This window comes from Gigantopelta aegis, chromosome 10 (genome assembly GCF_016097555.1).
Source record: "Gigantopelta aegis isolate Gae_Host chromosome 10, Gae_host_genome, whole genome shotgun sequence".
In the NCBI taxonomy this organism is placed as follows: domain Eukaryota; kingdom Metazoa; phylum Mollusca; class Gastropoda; order Neomphalida; family Peltospiridae; genus Gigantopelta; species Gigantopelta aegis.
The window spans coordinates 77,721,512-77,740,957 of NC_054708.1; the positions used below are offsets into that span (position 1 = coordinate 77,721,512).

At 38.6% G+C, this 19,446-nt stretch overlaps 1 protein-coding gene across 1 annotated transcript in view; it reads right to left on the reverse strand.

Annotated features, from left to right (window-relative positions):
• The window catches only part of LOC121384727, a 35,160-nt gene extending 18,355 nt beyond the window's left edge, over window positions 1-16,805 (reverse strand). The window contains exon 1 of the mRNA XM_041515248.1: window positions 16,779-16,805. The gene's annotated coding sequence lies outside the window, so the exon portion shown is untranslated. The remainder of the gene's footprint in view (window positions 1-16,778) is intronic.
• Window positions 16,806-19,446: the final 2,641 nt, after the last annotated feature.

Below are 19,446 nucleotides of genomic sequence, written 5' to 3' on the forward strand. Positions count from 1 at the left end.
CACACACACACACACACACACACACACACCGCGCAATTAATTGCTGGTGTAAAATAAATATGCAGTGAGGTAAAACATGTCAGTAGTTTGTATTTATTTTTGGTTTAAATTTAAACACGAATACGCCACGACACAGACTTCGGACATTTTCGGTTTTCTTTACGATATGATCGGGAAAATAATTACAAACGATCACACTATAAACCACTTCCCTTGTATAATTTATTTTGAACAAAGCCTGGCATACAATATGCAATTACTGCATTCCTTTGTGAGATCGGAAATATGGCAATGCCGCAAATGTTAAAAATTAATAAGCAAATATAACATATCTTTCACTTGAGTAAATGTCGGACAATTTTAGCTCACAATGTTCGGTTTGTCCCGTTAAATCGCCGGGAATAAGCGAAGAAAACACGACTGGTAAAACGTCTAGATACTCTACATTTGGCGTAACATATAAAGGTACTAGTGTCGTAGCGTAGCACAGGCAGATGTCGGTGTCCATAGTTTCTAGTTCGAAAAATAATTTTTAATTAATCAAATGCGCTATTTAAAGTTAAATAATGTTTTGGAAAAAAATCGGGAATTCCGTTTCAGATAGGTATTTCCGCGATTCCGTCCGCGATTCCGGAAAATCAGTGCCTCTAGGGATAAGACCAGGACAGAACAGTTGGAACATGTCCAGGAGACGTGAAACGAACGCACCCCAAAGTCTGTGAAATTTGTCGTGACGTAGGCATTGTTGTGCTTCAAGCGACATCTACCGGTGACATCAGAATACTAACTTTCAAAATTATTTCAAGCAATTGGGACATGGGGATTCCCATGGTATTTATCGATATAAAACCTGCTTTTTCACTCCATTTGATAAAAACGTGATCTAAGTGTGTTACAGGTTTGTAGATTAACCAAATTATAATTTATTTTCGCTGGATGGAACTAGGGTGTGCGGCTTTAATAAAATAAATAAATAAATAATAAAAATATTAATAAAAATAGATAAATAAATAAATAATTAAATAAGGTTTATAAATAGAGAATACTACATGAGTGGCCGTTAGATACCATTTATCCCACAACAAGTTGTTTAAAAACGTATCTAACGAGCGAAAGCGAGTTGGATACGTTTTCAAACAACTAGTTGTATGATAAATGGTATGTAACGGACACGAATGTTGTATTCTATTTCTTACATATCCTGAGAAAAACTGATTTAAAATAAATTTAAATGCCTTTTCCAACGAAAATCTATTCGTATATATATTTAAAATGTTAACACACGCATATGTGTTAACAAGTATGTGTTATACAAAATAACGAATGATGTTCTTACCAACGGGTGTGTAAAAAAAGCTAGTAATTTAAGCTATATATTTGTAATTTTGTATAGGTATACAGTTGACGATATACTTCTTACATTTCAAAGGAAAACATAACAAATGATTTAGGCGGGAAGCTGCCATTATGAAATTTTTATAGCATTTTTATTTTAATATTTGTTCAGATATATATTCCCAATTTTACATATACATGAGTGTATATACTACAAGTGTCACGGGGATTCTATAATTCCCGTAACTGAATAAAACACGATTATCAAAATATCTCTCCTAACTGTATATCTATTAGATCTCTCTGTAACAGGCTGTTAAACCCTAGTATGGCTCGTCTCTAGGTATGATCAGAGATACGATCTTATATAAAGTATATGTAATATAGCACGTTTAGTTCACTAGAAACACAACAAAACACAATACACTTTGGAATCTGTATTAACCTACGCTGACAAATGTACAGCCGTAGTAGTTAATTAATAACAACAATAATAACAACCCAGAATTGATCACTTAATTAGTTAATCTCTAGGTGTCTAGGTTACACAATATGCAATTCACTTCACCGTGACACAACACCCACACGTGTGATAATTGAGAAACGCTTCTAGGAGAAGTTAATTAATAAAGGAATTACCACTCTATTCCTAACTGGTTAATTTTTAATTAACCCTTACTACTCGTTCAGTAACGTGTGATAATTGAGAAACGCTGCCAGGAGAACTTAATTAATAAAGGAATTACCACTCTATTCCTAACTGGTTAATTTTTAATTAACCCTTAACTACTCATTCAGTAACCTTGTAACACAGAATTAATACTGGTACCTGTCACAATAAAGACAATAACCTACAGTTTACCTAGGTCTTCTGGGATGACTGGCTAAGCTTTATATTACCAAATACTCGTATAATGTTAGAACAAAAGTCTACGATTTACTTCGTCAGATGACCGAAGACACTGTCTAAAGAATATTGGTATAATACAGTATTAAAATACTTCCCGGGAAGCTTCCTTTTTCGTTCTCTCCCATATCTCTAAAAACTAGCTATTTATTATAAAATCAGAAATCGCCTGGGGGTACAAGGCGGTACCTCCCCCTATCATCTGATATTTCCACCGTGTTCAAGCGGTATTATTTCTCTCTGATCGTCAGACTTACTGACGCCATCGTCGCCAATCACGGTTGTAAAAACCGCACTCGCAGAGGTATTACGTAACTACTCGCCACATGGCCTCCGCACTTGGCTGGATGTGTACGGTCGCGCGGAGGTATTACGTAACAAGTTGCCCATCTGGGCTAAGTGCAATTAAACTGCACACGGCCCTCTAACACAATTAAAATCGCCACAGGCGAAAACAAATTTAAGAGCATGTACCGTCACACACACCCACCTCAAAAAGGATATTTCCTCTACTCTAGGAATAGGGAAATATACTACAATAAAACAAAATGGTGCGTTAACCGACGCATACGGGCATTTATAACACATGTAATAATAGGGTGACTACCAGTAATCACACTGAGTCTCTGAGTCCCTGGTATACAAATAAAATATATATAAACAAAACAGAAATAAAGAATGTCAACACATTATCATAACGTTCAACTTCGGGACAGGGCATCAGCGATTACATTGGATGTGCCCTTGATATGTCCAATGGTAATTGGGTATTCTTGCAGAAGAAGACTCCATCTCAAAACTCTCTGGTTGGAGGCTTTCATTAGGATGGTCCAGTCCGTCTTCGTCTTCTTGGAACAGCACAGCTCCAGCACCCACGTCACTGGCACCCACAGCTAGCTTGAACGGCATTCGGTAGTCTGGTGCTGCCATCACGGGAGACGAGTAGCGCCTCTGCTTGAGACGGTTGAATGACTTCTCGCATTCACCTGACCAATGGAACTTCGTTTCCTTCTTTTTCAGCGTCGCACCTTTTCCAGGTTTTCTCCGATAGGCATGCTGTCGAATCGGTGTAGCGTTGGGTTCCAAGCGCACATCTTGGCTTAAGGTATTGGTAACCGTTGGAAGGTTCTGACAAATGGAAACATTGTCTTGTTTCAACGTAGTCAACTTTGCTCGCTTGGGGCTCAAGTCTGCTAGAATCTGGCCGTTGGCCAACTTGACCTCTGCAGTCTTGACGTCATCACAGGAAATTGAGTGTCTCTCAATTTGGACCGGTCTCTCTGGAACTATCGGCAGTCTGTCAAAATAACCTTTTAGCAAATTGATGTGACAATACCTACTTTTCCTAACCCTATCAGGAGTGTTTATCACATACCCTGTCTCATTAACCCGTTTGTGCACAACATAGGGCCCGAAATACCTGTTCTGTAATGAACCCCGTTTAATGGGAAGGTACAGCAGCACCTTATCCCCTGGTTTAAATTCCCGACTCTTAGCCTTCCTATCAAACACTGATTTTATTTTGCTCTGAGCATGGCTCAGTTGCTTCCTAGCTAGTTCGGTCGCCGGCAACCTCCTATCCCTAACTCTTTTATTCATCAATACTCTCTCAGTTAACAATGTAGTGCGAACTGCCAACAATTTTGGATCAGCCCCCTGCTCTAGGATTAACTCTTGTCTATTACAAGGGAAGTCCCCCCTATCAAACACAACTGGTTCATTTCCCCTCTGCGGGAGATCAACAGGTTCCACCACATTTAATTCCTCAGTTGACTTATCTACCATTTTACTGATAACCTCATCCACTCCAATTTAATGGCTCACACACGTATCAGACAAATCACAAATATCCTCTGGGTCCCGTGCTAACCTACTGGCCATAGCCCTAGTCAGTACACACGCAGGATATTTAATCTCATCAACCTCACACTCTTCTATTGGTAACGTGCTGTCTTTAATTAACAGTTGGTCACATTTCGGCTGACAACACTGACTAGTCAAATCATTTCCCAACAAAACTCCTATGTTTTCAACAGGCAAGTCCTTCACAACACCCATAATGACTGGTCCCGTCACAAACTTCGAACACAAGAAAACCTTATGTAACCTGACAACCATATTTTCTCCAGTAACCGAGGTTAAAACCAAACTACGTCCCGTATCTGAATTTTCAATACCAGCTAAACACTCTTGCGTGATCAGACTCTGACTACACCCGGTATCTCTATAGATTGATATAGCCTTAGGACTCAATTCTTGTCTCACATCACAAACCATACCAGTGGACACATACGGGTTTACTTTCTCTGCCATGGGACTAACCATTAACTCTCTCGCTAACGGAGCTGACCTCACTAAACCGATCACTTGCGCATTATCGCGTTTCCTTTTAAAACAGTCCCCGATAAGATGGTTATCCTTTTTACAGTAACTGCAATGTGGACGAAAAGTTCGTGCATTGGCTGATAATGCAGGTCTATCCTTACTTTGCCCACCAGGTGCATTCCTTGCCTGACTAGCTGACCAACTAGATGACTCTCCCCGATAGTTACTTTCCCGGGAAAAACCTGGCTGAAATTTCTTCTTATCACCCTGTTGTAAAGAGCTACCCTGTACTGCCTGAGCTTTGTGTATTAACACGTAATCATCTGCCACTATGCCTGCCTCCTCTATCTTTTTGACATCACGATCCTCTAAATGAATACGTAAGCTAACTGGTAATCCAGTTTTATTGTCCTGTAAGATCAACAACTCCCGTAACTCGGTATATGACTCTACCTGATGAGACACCACCCATTTATCAAACATCCCTGCCTTCTTAGCCACAAACTCACTATAAGACTGACCCTGCGTTTTTCTCAATTCGCTATACCGTAAACGATCATCCTCAGGTCGTAATTCATACGCCATCAACACTGCCGCCTTAACAAGGTCGTACTGACTTGCTCGCTCATCACTCATTGAATTATAAGCTACACTACCCTTCCCCTTAAACTTAGACACGGCTAACAATGTCCACTTAGACTGCGGCCAATTTAGCTGCTTAGCGGCCCGTTCAAACAGTTGAAAGAACATATCTACCTCCTGGTCATCAAATACAGGCACTGATCTATAAGCCTCCGACATGTTAAAACCATTTCCTGCCTCACGTCTAACTTCTTCAGTATTCAACTTTAACTCATGTTCCACTTTTAATTTTGCTAACTGGAATTCTCTATCCCTATCTCTCTCTTCTCTCTCTCTCTCTCTTCTCTATCCTTCTCTCTATCTTCCCTATCTCTATCTCTATTTTCTTTTTCTCTATTCCTCTCCTCTTTCTCTCTCTCTCTCTCTCTCTCTCTCTCTCTCTCTCTCTCTCTCTCTCTCTCTCTCTCTCTCTCTCTCTCTCTCTATCTAATGCACGTTCTTCTCTTTCGTACTCAAGTTTTTTTAAAAGCTAATTGTTGTTCCACACTTAACTCATTTATCTCTATATCTGGAACAATCTCACTGTCTTCCATAACAGAACTATCACCAAAAACTTCCTGGATAATAATTGTCCTTATATCTCCTAAGGTTTTAGCTGATGTTAAATCAATTTCTCGCTCACCCGCGATTTCAACTAACTCGGCCTTACGTGCTCGCTTAATCTCCACTACACTGAGCGTAGGCCTATCCAGCAAATTCTTATCCATGTATAGATATGACGCACTTAATATTAATTAATTTTCTAGTGAACAACGTGCTACTTCTGGTTATTTGTAAAAATTAATTTATAAAGCCCCCATTTACAAACACTACTTTTTAAAAATATGCATGTCCCGTTTCAGATCCGGGACGAGCACCCCAATTTTCTACTCCTGTCACGGGGATTCTATAATTCCCGTAACTGAATAAAACACGATTATCAAAATATCTCTCCTAACTGTATATCTATTAGATCTCTCTGTAACAGGCTGTTAAACCCTAGTATGGCTCGTCTCTAGGTATGATCAGAGATACGATCTTATATAAAGTATATGTAATATAGCACGTTTAGTTCACTAGAAACACAACAAAACACAATACACTTTGGAATCTGTATTAACCTACGCTGACAAATGTACAGCCGTAGTAGTTAATTAATAACAACAATAATAACAACCCAGAACTGATCACTTAATTAGTTAATCTCTAGGTGTCTAGGTTACACAATATGCGATTCACTTCACCGTGACACAACACCCACACGTGTGATAATTGAGAAACGCTTCTAGGAGAAGTTAATTAATAAAGGAATTACCACTCTATTCCTAACTGGTTAATTTTTAATTAACCCTTACTACTCGTTCAGTAACGTGTGATAATTGAGAAACGCTGCCAGGAGAACTTAATTAATAAAGGAATTACCACTCTATTCCTAACTGGTTAATTTTTAATTAACCCTTAACTACTCATTCAGTAACCTTGTAACACAGAATTAATACTGGTACCTATCACAATAAAGACAATAACCTACAGTTTACCTAGGTCTTCTAGGATGACTGGCTAAGCTTTATATTACCAAATACTCGTATAATGTTAGAACAAAAGTCTACGATTTACTTCGTCAGATGACCGAAGACACTGTCTAAAGAATATTGGTATAATACAGTATTAAAATATTAAAAGTCACATCAATCACATCAAGGTTATACAACAGAGCAGAAATGATATTTACCAAGTCCTAACGGACTACGTTCCCGGGAAGCTTCCTTTTTCGTTCTCTCCCATATCTCTAAAAACTAGCTATTTATTATAAAATCAGAAATCGCCTGGGTGTACAAGGCGGTACCTCCCCCTTTATCATCTGATATTTCCACCGCGACCAAGCGGTATTATTTCTCTCTGATCGTCAGACTTACTGACGCCATCGTCGCCAATCACGGTTGTAAAAACCGCACTCGCAGAGGTATTACGTAACTACTCGCCACATGGCCTCCGCACCTGGCTGGATGTGTACGGTCGCGCGGAGGTATTACGTAACAAGTTGCCCATCTGGGCTAAGTGCAATTAAACTGCACACGGCCCTCTAACACAATTAAAATCGCCACAGGCGAAAACAAATTTAAGAGCATGTTCCGTCACAACAAGCATATGTATATGTATATACACACACATACATACATAATTATATATATTGTGTGTATACACACACACACACACACACACACACACACACACAGGCGTTGGACCTTTTTTAATGTTTGACCGGTTGCATTAATAGTTTATGTTGTTTGTTTATATTTTGAAGATGGTTTAACTTTAATGGACTAAATAAAAAGGTTGTTCCACGGTGATGACCCGGTCACCAGAGATATAGCATCCAATAAAATAAATAGATTTTTGTTCTCTTTCTGTGTGATACATTTAAGTTAACTGCCACGCGTTTGCCATAAGTTAGATACGTTTTAAATATATGGTATTTAACGGCCACTCATGTATTATGATATTATATACATAAACAACTGGTTGTAAAATAAATGGTATTTAACGGCCACTCGTGTTGTATTTTCTATATAAACAACTCGCTGTAAAATATATCTAACGACCACTCATGTAGTATTCTCTTTGGGGTGACTATTGCGGTCAGTTTTACTATTGCAATAATACTGCGATAATTAAAATATTTAAAATACTATTGTGATAGTATTGCAATAGTGATAGTACTATTATTCTTAAATCGCTTGATAACAGTAATATGAATAGATATGTCGCAAATCTATTAACCTCAGTCTGCAAATATGAATGTATATATATGTATATATGTCGAGGTTTACTATTACATACATAGATATTAACACACTGGCGCAGGGGATAATTAAATCATTTTTGGCCTCACAAATTGTGTCACGCCGTTGCTGGGACTCGAACCTATGGCACCGAATCGCCCGCAATTTGCAGACTTGCCACGATACGTTCTGAGTTATCCACACATCCACTGAAAAGGATGCTGTTTACCTCAACCATATGCATGAAGCCTACAAATTACGCGGTCGATCCCGCTTACGTACATGACACAGTGGGCAAACTTGGCACTGGCTAGTATGTATTGATGTATGAATATCTATATATTGTATGTGTATCGAGGTTGACTATTACATACATAGATATTAACGCACTGGCGCAGGGGATAATTAAATCCTTTTTGGCCTCACAAATTGTGCCATGCCGTTGCTGGGACTCGAACCTACAGCACAGAATCGCCCGCAACTTGCAGACTTCCCACAATACGTTATGTATGTATGTATGCATGTGTATGTATGTATCTGCGATTGTGCGTGCGCATGTATGTATGTTTGTGTTTGTGTGTATCTCTGTGTTTGTACTTAGTTATCTGTAATAATATCACTAGATAGTGAAATCATGCGTTGATCGTAGGTCATATTTCACTATGCATACTATCAAACTATCGATACTTTAGCAAACAATTGCGATAGTTATCGATAGTTGAATTAACTATCGATGCATTGCTATCGAGACAAACTATCGCAACATATCGATAGTTCGATGTATTGTTACACCACTATTCTCTATATAAACAATTCGTTATAAAATAAATAATAGTATTATCTATATAAATAATTCATTGTAAAATAAATAGTATCCAGTGGTCACTCATGTAGTATTCTGGAGCTATATAAATAACTCGTAAAATAAATGGTATCTAACGACAATGATGTAGTATTCTTGAGATATATAAACAACTCGTTGTAAAATAAATGGTATCTAACGACCACTGATGTAGTATTCTGTATATAAACTCTTGAAATAAATGGTATCTAACAACCACTAAGGTAATATTTTCTATATAAACAAGTCGCTGTAAAATCCATGGTATCTAACGACCACTCATATAGTATTCTCAATATAAACAATTTGTTATAAAATAAATATTAGTATACACTATATAAACAACTCGTATCTATCATGTCAGTGCTCTACAAAGCAAGTTCAAATTTACTCTTCCCTGGCCAGTAAAGTATAATATTTTAGTCGCCAGCCACTTATATTTACTAGCCAGCTAATATATACTTGTAATTAAATCGATTCATCTGCCACTTTACGGCACATTACTAATGCGTAATTGTTATTAGGACTGCATTCGAATGAACTCGTGAAGAGGTGATTCCTAGTTGTTAAATAGTAATTACAAGTTACTGTTTGTGTCCGGTTCCACTAAAACAGTGAACGACTATTAACTATCATTATCAAATTCCGTACCCAATAACATCATAACGAAGTATTACCTCCCACTTAACGTCGCCGTGTTTACTCTTGAATACTGGAAAATCGTTATTCATAGTCCGATTAACATGTCTCAAACTTTTATTTTTCAAACAAATTACCGATAGAAAACGTTTTATGGAAAATAAATTGCTACTGGTCCACAGTCTTTTCCGATGTCCAGTTTTGTTTACAGATTAAAGTAAAATTATTGAACAGTCGCCAACTGGCGAATGTGATTTTATTTTTTAGGCGCCAGGAAATGTTTTTAGTCGCCATGGCAAGTATTTGACTCGCTTTGTAGAGCGCTGCATGTAGTATTCTCTATACGTGTATGTGTCTGTAGAGCTCGTGGTTTAATTAGGACCATCGTCCAGAATGCGTATATTGATTTTGGTAATCTGACAACGTAACATTCGCTTGTGGCCATGTCTAAATAGCAAAAGATAATGCCCACAGCGGCATATTAATCAAGAACATAGTCTAATTTTTATCAATCTTGAGCTTTTATTACCTCATACAATATGGGTATTGGCGTTACTTACACCTATAATGTCAACCACATTTTTCTAATTAGTCAACATTCGCAAGCCAATATCAATAACGGATATGCTTCGGATATCTTCCATTCGTGTAGTAAAGGAAACAGCAATAGCTAATTAAAGTACAGGGGTCAAAGTCACAAAGCTCTCTTAAGCTCCTTTAAGCAACATCGTTTCGTCCTTGCAATTCGGTTTGCACTACATTGCGAGATCGCAAAGTTGCGAGCTGCCTCTGGGCAGTTAGATGCCAAGTAATTTAGGTCAGAATTTATTCTTTATTAGAGCATACTCACTTGACCCACCGACGGGGATCGATCCGAGATCGACCGTGCATCAAGCGAGCGCTTAACCACTGGGTTACGTCCCGCCTCGAATCTCTTATAATAACCATTTCTACAGTGGGCAGGATGTAACTTCGTTGGCAGCACTACGTTCATTGATACACACATTATAGATGGACCAACTGGAAAATAAGTCAGGTGATCTAATGGAGGCAAGGAGTTTCGATACAACGACCTACGGCACCTCAGGCGGGCCGCAAGCGCCCACAAGTGCTCGTTTCTCCTGAACATCCTACAGATGTGTACATGAAAACAACAACACATCTATGTGACCTACTGAAAGCAACGGGCCGTAAAGTTCAATGATTGATAAGTACACTGGGCGTCCTCTGAACATTATAGCATCTGTCTTGGTCAGATCTATCAGAGCAACTAGGAGGTTGTGCCAAGACGGGCGTGCTTGACCGTTTGGTGAATGCATGCATGGTTGACTGAATACTAGGAAGATTTGACAAGATTTGGTTTGCTGACAACTGATTATTTAAGCAGTGGCTCGGTCGGCAAGTAATAGTATACTAGTAGTGGGTTTTTCTTTCCTTTTCTTTTTCCTTACTATTTAATTATATATATATATATATATATATATATGGGATGGAGCAGCAAACGTGTCTTCCGATATCAACGAAATGATAATACTACAATGCAGTTTCACTTTGGGGTCTGCTGTACGAATTTCGAAAACTCGAACTCCCTGAAACTCGAAATATTTCGTCGTCCCCTTCAACTTCGAGTTAACGAAGTTCGACTGTATGTGATATAAAAAAAAATTAAGGGTGTGGCGATTGAAGATACAATTGCAGTTTAAAAGATGATCCGTATGAGTCCGTAGTATCAATTAAATAAAATTTAGTTGAAGCTTGACATTTTGCTCTGTTTCGACTGGAAAGTCGACTATAATATGATATTTAATAATATAAATATAGAACACAACTGTCAGTTCACCATGATGATTCTGTGTACTGTCGTTACGTATTATAAAGCGTATTAACACTTCCCTGGCATAATACAGATCTATGCTGTATCGTTTCATCAAAACTACCATGTGGATAATATACAAATGCTTTTCTATCTGTATCTGTAACTATAACCTCATGATACGGCATGACATTTACGAAAATGTAAACGGGGGTTCTGTGAATTAATTTAATAGTTAAGCAATTTAGAATAGTGCATCCAGTGTATCCATTTCGTAAATAATTATATTTTGAAAGCTTGTACTGTATCCAACGCGACATTCGCCAGCCAACAGTCGTTTTGTGCCATATCATATAACGGTCTCCTTTTTGTTCCGTCCGGAATATTCTTATGCATGGCGTGTCTCCTTTTCCGGAGAAGCATGTCTCTACCCCCCCCCCCCCCCCCCCCCCCCCCCCACCCGCATCCCCCAACACATATCTGCTAATATGCCTGCACACACGCCTGCTCTGGTTTATTGTAATTAATATTAAACAATGATTCAAACTTGCTTGGCTCGAAATAGGAAGCAAAATGTGGTCTGTGCTGTTATTTTTTTTTTTTTTTGCAGGCCAAAATAAATATTATGCTGGAAATAAGACAGCACGGGATAAGTAGAGGGTTTGGGGCTGAATGTGGAAAATTAGGACCTCTGAACTGTATTCTAGAGCATTATATAATTAAAATATAACAGAATCACGAACTTAGGATGTTTATAGAAGATGGATGATTACCTGCATTTGTTTTTGTTGTTTTTTATTTTTTTAAAGTAATTATAGCAGGTGAATTTTTATTTCACCTTTTATGGCTAAAAATGGACAGCTTTTCGAATTTCGCAGGACGCTATTTCGAGTTTTGAATTTGTGTAATCTATGACAAGTTGGCCCAGTACTATATGAATACAGGTTTTGGTCTCTACAATCATCGGACATTTTCAAAATATTTGCAATAAGCAAAGTGTTCCGGACGAGAGAAAGAGGAGACCCCTGTTTGAATTGAGTATATAGGTAGCACTAAACCAAATAATTTCCGGTTGGGTCAAAGTTTGAGGTGCACCGACTTTTGATAGAGAAGTTAAGAAAGGAAATCTTTTATTTAACGACGCACTCAACACATTTTATTTATGGTTATATGGCGTCAGACATATGGTTAAGGACCACACATATATAGAGAGGAAACCCACTGTCGCCACTGCATGAGCTACTCTTTTCGATTAGTAGCAAGGGATCATTTATATACACCATCCCATAGACAGGATAGCACATACCACAGTCTTTGATGTACCAGTTGTGGTGCACTGGCTAGAGCGAGAAATAGCCAACTACCACCAGGTGCAGCCCGATCTATGGCAAGCCTCACCATATAAGGGAAGATATCATTCTTGCAGCATTCTTGCTACCATTAGCAGCAAGGGATCTTGTATATGCACCATCCCACAGACAGGATACTACATACAACGGCCTTTGTTAACCAGTCGTGGTGCACTGGCTGGAACGAGAAATAGCCCAATGGGCCCATCGACGGGGATCGATCCTAAACCGACCGAGCATCAAGCGAGCGCTTTACCACTAGGCAACGTCCCGCCCCGATAGAAAAGTGAACACCACAAGTCCTGTGATTGGTTATAAATGTGAGTGTGTTGGCTGTGAAAAAAAAAGAAAAAAAAAAGTTTTATCCGTGCTAAAAATATATGAAATTTTATTTCATCTAGTACCACTGTGTCAAGTAACCTTGTGCTTGGAACATGTATGGAGTACCTGTAAACAAAAGTACTCAAATTCTGTGCGAAACTAGGGGTGTTGTAAAAACATTTGGTTATACCGAAAATGAGCCATGAAAGGTACCATTTTCTTCAGTTAATACTTTGGGTTGTAGTACAGATAATTATTGGTCATAGTTTGGTTGATATATTGCATATAGTGTTTTTAAGCACAAATGTTAACATGGTCGCCTATGGGATTTTATTTGGTATATTACAACCTGAAATATCCGTACGGCATAGGACCTTTCATTCACGAAGATGGTCAAGCCCCAATTCTTTCTCACAACACCAGCAACAAAATTCCGTAATTCGACACTAGGGATGGGCATTATGTGATTTATTTTTTGTATCGCCTAATGATATCCGGTAACACGATGCTTTACTGTAATAGTTTTACTAATAATGATTGTTTCGTTGTAAGGTGTCGAAGTAGCATCAAGGTTGTTAGTTACATTCGCTGCTAAACTCCGTTGTAAATGAGTTAATTGTGTCCAAACCATTTTCTTTCGTTCTATGTATGTATTTTTGTTGTTGTTGTTTTGTTTTGTTTTTGGTGTGTGTGTGTGTGTGTGTGTGTGTGTGTGTGTGTGTGTGTGTGTGTGTGTGTGTGGTTAAATTACGAAATTACATCAGAATCAATGTCCTACACATGTATGTAGTTCTGTGCGTGTGGGTATGTGTTGTGTATACTTAGTGCGTTGGCGCGGGGCAAAAATGTCACTATTGTGGCAACAAAGAAGGCATGAAAGGCAGTTTTACTATCCCAATAATTGGTTAGTGCTTTTTGCCCTAAACCAGTAACCGTTACTGTTCACTTAAAAAGGACATTGACTTAAACCATGTCAGCATTTCACATATCAAATAAATAAATAAATAAATAAATACAAATACAGCCACTGCTAAACATACATTAATTCTATCGCGCTTGGTCAGTGTTGAGCATTCACCACACAAAAATTATTATTGAAGACTATAATTTCTTTCAAGGTGCGCCATTGGCCGTGACCTCTGACCCGTTAAACCTGCATTAATTTTGAAGTTGACCTGTGGTGGTCAGTGCACGGCGGGGGAATCGGCGGGCGAAATAATAATAGGCTTTCTGAATCTGCCTTGTATCATTTTACGAGCCGTTAGCTACCGTCAGTGTATTTAGCCATTTATAGCCTTGTGTTAAAGGGGAAGAAGAAACCCGCAACATTTTCCCATTAGTATCAATGGGTCTTTCACACACACACACACACACACACACACACGCACACACACGTGACACCATGTCTTTCAAGAAGTAATATATACTTAATAGGCCTATACATCAAATATAAAATATTTATAAATTTGTTTATCCAACCGGCCTCGGTGGCGTCGTGGCAGACCATCGGCCTACAGGCTGGTAGGTACTGGGTTCGGATCCCAGTCGAGACATGGGATTTTTAATCGATTTACCGACTCCAAACCCTGAGTGAGTGCTCCGCAAGGCTCAATGGGTAGGTGTAAACCACTTGCACCGACCAGTGATCCATAACTGGTTCAACAAAGGCCATGGTTTGTGCTATCCTGCCTGTGGGAAGCGCAAATAAAAGATCCCTTGCCGCCTGTCGTAAAAAGAGTAGCCTATGTGGCGACAGCGGGTTTCCTCTAAAAACAGTGTCAGAATGACCATATGTTTGACGTCCAATAGCCGATGATAAGATAAAAAATCAATGTGCTCTAGCGGCGTCGTTAAATAAAACAAACTTTTAACTTTTGTTTATCCAAAAACATTCAAGTGCACCTTTTTATCGTGCCCTTTTACCGTCAGTCTCCCACCCCACGGAAAAAAATATTTTCTGAATCCGCCACTGCTTAGTCATCCATTGTAACACATGAGTTACAGTAAGCCTACATTCCAACGAAATATTACCCGAATATAAAACACTGATACGTTTTAAAACAACTAGTAGGATAAATGGTGATATATTTAACTAGCGTGTTATTTAAATCGTGTATCATTATAGGAGAAAAGATCTAGCCCACACACCAGACATCCCACACACCAGACATAAATGATAAATTAATGGCTAAACCACAGTACGTATCTCCACCCCAACCCATGTGGATCTAACAGCAGCCAGTTGGAGCTCATGTCCACCAATCAAAACCTTACTTGCAGAATCATGCCAGTGATTTAAAAATAATTTGAAAACATTCCGAATTATCCTGAGGGTATACATGTTTCGTGTGAATTACGAATGCCGTAAACATATTTTATTTTATAAAATAAATAATTTGTAATGTAAAACTGAAGACTGATTTAGTTTTTAGTTTTTTTAATAAATAAATAATTTGCAATGTAAAATTGAAGACTGATAACCCATCCTGTACGTATTGGTATGGTTCGCTGTACTGCGGCCACTAAAATAGACTCGCTCGATATTTTTAGAATTTGTAGCTCCCAAATAGCGTTATAAAAGGCGAAGTGTGATTGGTCAGTATTTAAATTATTATTTACAGACGAAATGTTACTTGCTCATTGGAGACTACGCAGTGTTGTTAGCAATCTGATTAAAATTAGTTCTACTGGTCTAAATAAGACATTCGTAGTTCACATGAAACATGTCATATACCCTCAGGATAATTCGGAATGTTTTCAAATTATTTTCAAACCACTGGCATGATTCTGCAAGTAAGGTTTTGATTGGTGGACATGACCTCCAACTGGCTGCTGTTAGATCCACATGTAATAGTGGAGCTAATTTTAATTAGATTGACTGTCCGCTTTCAGAACTAAAACATACAGGTTTATACATATGGAGTTTCTAGTGGTGCAAAAACAAAATAGAAAATGGTCCACTTGGTTCATATTCGTACCCCCCCCCCCCCCCCCCCCCCCCCCCCCCCCCCCCCCCCCCCGGTCCAGATCACGCTACGCCTCTGATCAACCAGTAGTAATAAATGCGACGGGAGACGGGATTTAGCTCAGTCGGTTGAGTGTTCGCTTACGGTGCTTGCATCGCAGGATCGAACCACCTCGGTGGATCCATTCAACTGACTTGTTTTTTCTCGTTCCAACCAGTGCACCACAACAAGTCAAAGGCCGTGGTATGTACTTTCCTGTCATATAAAAAGATCCTTTGCTGCATCAGGGAAAATGTAGCGGTTTTTCTCTGATGACTATGTCATAATGGTTTTGCTTAGCTTACTACTTACGGGAAAAAAAGGGGGGGGGGGGGGTATCACAAATAGGTGTTGACAATATAAAACAATACAATAATAATTTAACAACAAATTACATAGGCCTAGGCCTAGCCTAAATAATTTATGAATTAATGATAAAAATTAAGAATTTAAAAGAAAAAGGGGAGAAAAAGAAGAAAAGTTGAATGTTGGTTTTTAAATCATACATATTAAAACACGTGTTACACTGTTTCGTGTTTACTAGTATCTTGACAAACGTATTGAACAATAAATAGGCCTACTGCAAGGATGGGCAGACACGTCACAAGGCTTTTCAACTTGATAACCTTTAACTTCGATCAAGCGGTGACCTTTGTCCTCAGTCTCAGACCAGGCCTGAACAGCTTGGGGTTTTATCTTTCTCCAGTTTTCAAATGATAGAGAATACATATCGAATGCAGTTTAAAAAAAGAGAAAAAGGTATTATACTGCTACAACAATATATGTTTGAAGTCTTTCTGTAATAATAATATTAAATTATTAACATATTGAACAATCACCTTAAACTGACATAAATCTGACAAGTGTTGTCGTCTGGTTCAGTTCATACTATTATCTAAAACATACTTCAGAATTATTTGACAGGGATTTTTCGGTAACATTTAAGATACGATATGTACTTAGTTAAAACAAACTGTTTTTGGCTGTAATGGACTATTTAAATATAATTTTAGTATTTTATATTGATAATTAAATCCATTATTTATGTTCAAACATTCAGAAATATTTTATGGGTCAGGTGCAGTACATTTCTTTTTTAATTCATTTTTGTTTTCTAAAATATAATATATAAATTATTATTATAATTTTTTAACATTGTATCAGTGACTACCGCGGTAATATGATCGATTCACCTCAAGTATTAAATAGGTTTTTGCGGTTGAACCAATGCGTCATCACTTGTGAAAATGTACAGGTTCAATATTCTGTCAAACAACTATTTATTTATTTATTTATTTATTTATGTGTTTGTTTATTTGTTAGTTATTTTATCTGTTTATTTATATCACATTCAAACGCATGCTAAGTGACTTACGATAACCAACACTTACCTGACGCTAGAGAACAGTTTGAAACATAGGTCTTTGACGTGTGCAGATGAGATGGGGAGGGAGATTGGGAGTCAACCACTCCCACTGTTCCAAGCCAATTTTCTTTTTGAAGTGTTTATTTTTTGGAGGAGGCCGATCTTATTGCCAGATTGCTTTGAAAAAACCTTTTTAACTAGTAATTAGGATTGGAAAGTGCGAGCATTTTACCGACTGCGCCAGACGCTCCCCCACCCCCATCGAATTTAATACATCACATAATACAAAATATATGAAATGCAATGCGTACATGTGCAAAACAATGGCGGGTGTGGTTTAATAAATGCAATGCGTACACACACGAAACATTGGTGGATGTGATTTCATAAAATAATTAATGAAATGCATACATGTGCAAAACATTGGTGGGTGTGATTTAATAAATCCAATGCGTACATGTGCAAAACATTGGTGGGTGTGATTTAATAAAAGCAATGCGTACATGTGCAAAACATTGGTGGGTGTGATTTAATAAATCCAATGCGTACGTGTGCAAAACATTGGTGGGTGTGGTTCAGTAAATGCAGTGTGTACATGTGCAAAACAATGGTGAGTGTGGTTTAATAAATGCAATACTGTACATGTGCAAAACAATGGTGGTAGTGGTTTAATAAATGCAATACTGTACATTGTGATGGTTATATTTTTACGTGGCTTTAACACTTTCTTTTCTGTAATAACTCTACTGTACATTTTTATTTGCAGTTGTATTGAAAAACAAAATACAAACTAAAGAGAAAGAGACATCGAGACAGACAGATAGAGCTAGAGAGACATCGAGACACACACACACACACACACACACACAGAGAGAGAGAGAGAGAGAGAGAGAGAGAGAGAGAGAGACAGAGAGACAGAGAGAGACAGAGACAAAGAGGGAGAGACAAAGAGGGAGAGACAGACCGAGATACAGACCGGGAAAGACAGAGAGGAGTAGAGAGACAGTGAGACACAGAGAGAGAGAGAGAGAGAGAGAGAGAGAGAGAGAGAGAGAGAGAGAGAGAGAGAGAGAGAGAGAGAGAGAGTAACAGACAGCGACAGAGAGAGGGTATAGAAAGACAGACAAAGAGAAAGATAGTCAGCGAGACACAGAGAGAGAGAGAGAGAGAGAGAGAGAGAGAGAGAGAGAGAGAGAGAGAGAGAGAGAGAGAGGGAGGGAGAGAGAGATAATGGAGGATATCCGCTACCGCCACATAAGCTACTCCTATCAAAGCAGCCACTGATATTTTATATTCAGCTTCCTACAGACATGACAGTACATACCACGGCCTATTTTGGGGATGAGAAAGAAACACGAATCACTAAAGGGTGACCCATCACGCCTGAGGTGATCGCTGTACCGAATGAGCTAAATTCCGCCTACAATACACTAACTCATAAATGCAGCCAGTGATTGATATCATATATTATGTTCTTTAATCGACGGTAATTTGTATTAATGTTGATGGCAGTCACTTGTCCCACCTTCCGTTTGGTGTGTTAAATGACGAGGGCCGTGCCACTTTTCAAAGAGGTACGGCATGGCTGTACCGCTTTTGTGTGTGTGTGTGTGTGTGTGTGTGTGTGTGTGTGGTTGTATCTGTGAAAATGTCCTTACAAGTAAAAAGAAAGGCGAGTCTGGCAAACACGAGCCGTACCACTATTTTTTTTTTACACTGTGCCGCCTCTGCTATGGTTGAGATTATGGAATTGATGTAAATATGCCGTGGTTTGTGTTTGTTTTTATGTGTACATAGTTATTGAGGTAAAATTACTGATGTGAAGGGTATATCCGGTGAACACGGTACCAGGCGTATCGTCTTTATAATTGAAATCCTTCGTATCCTCCTATAATTGTAACAGATTGTGTATTCAAAATTTGATCCAACCGACTCTTCTCCCCCACTCCCTACCCCTGGTCAGGTCAGGCTATGTTAGGTCTTAGGGCTTAACGTGTACATTCAGAGCCAGCTGTTGTAGCGCACGCCTGTCATGGGCGCAGGTGTCGGTCCATACCGGTAGCTTCACGACAGGAAATCACTACCCCTAGTACGAGCCTGATTTATAGTCCTAAATGAAGAGTACCCCAATGCGACGGGTA